We start from the raw sequence: 851 nt of genomic DNA, 5'->3' as shown, positions 1-851 counted from the left end.
TGCTGACGGACGTCCTGTGTGTACTGAACAGACAGCCCACGTGGGCCAAAATCACCGAACAGTCCACGGAGCGTGCTGATATGGTACTGATGGACAGCCGGACGTCCTGTGTGTGCTGACGGACGGCCACGGACGTCCTGTGTGTGCTGACGGACACACACGGACGTCCGTGTGTACTGAACAGACAGCCCACGTGGGCCAAAATCACCCACGGACAGCCAAAATCACCCGAGAAGCCAAAAATGCAAAAAATTAATATTTTTGAAGAAAGTTTTCTGAAAGGAAACATCAAAAATATGTCAACAAAGAGTTTAGGATGTCAAGTGTTGATCAAAAGTTGCTGTAGACATCCGTTTAGACCACGAAACTCCGACCTTTGTAGCATGCAAAAGACATGGTAGAAGCAAAAGAAATTTATGAAAATTTACCAGAAAATAGCTTTAACCATCCTTATGAAGCATGCAAAAAATCAGATTCAAATTCGAAGTATTTTTTTTTTACATTAAAAATACTCCCCGGAACACAACCAATGTCTACTGGTGACAGACTGAAAAAAAGCGTTTTGTATATTAAGGGGTAGGCACTCTCTTGAGCCTCCTACCCCCCAGTACCCGAACAGGTTCGGTACGTAGTGTTGGACTGTTCGGTCCAACACTATCGAGGGCTGGGTTGAGGTCCGATGGCCGGATTGTCCCGGTGAATTTTCCGGGAACTTTTCCGGCGAATTTTTTCGGTGGACCGTTTTTCCCCCTAACTTCAAATTTCGCGCTTTGCATGGTCTTGGCCTGGTTTCATCCGTCTTCCAGTTGCTTTTTGATTACATCTCAAGAGTGGTTGGAAAGATTGATGTT

The sequence above is a fragment of the Brassica napus genome, unplaced genomic scaffold (assembly GCF_020379485.1).
Source record: "Brassica napus cultivar Da-Ae unplaced genomic scaffold, Da-Ae ScsIHWf_749;HRSCAF=1085, whole genome shotgun sequence".
In the NCBI taxonomy this organism is placed as follows: Eukaryota; Viridiplantae; Streptophyta; class Magnoliopsida; order Brassicales; family Brassicaceae; genus Brassica; species Brassica napus.
Note: the sequence above shows the minus strand (reverse complement) of the source record.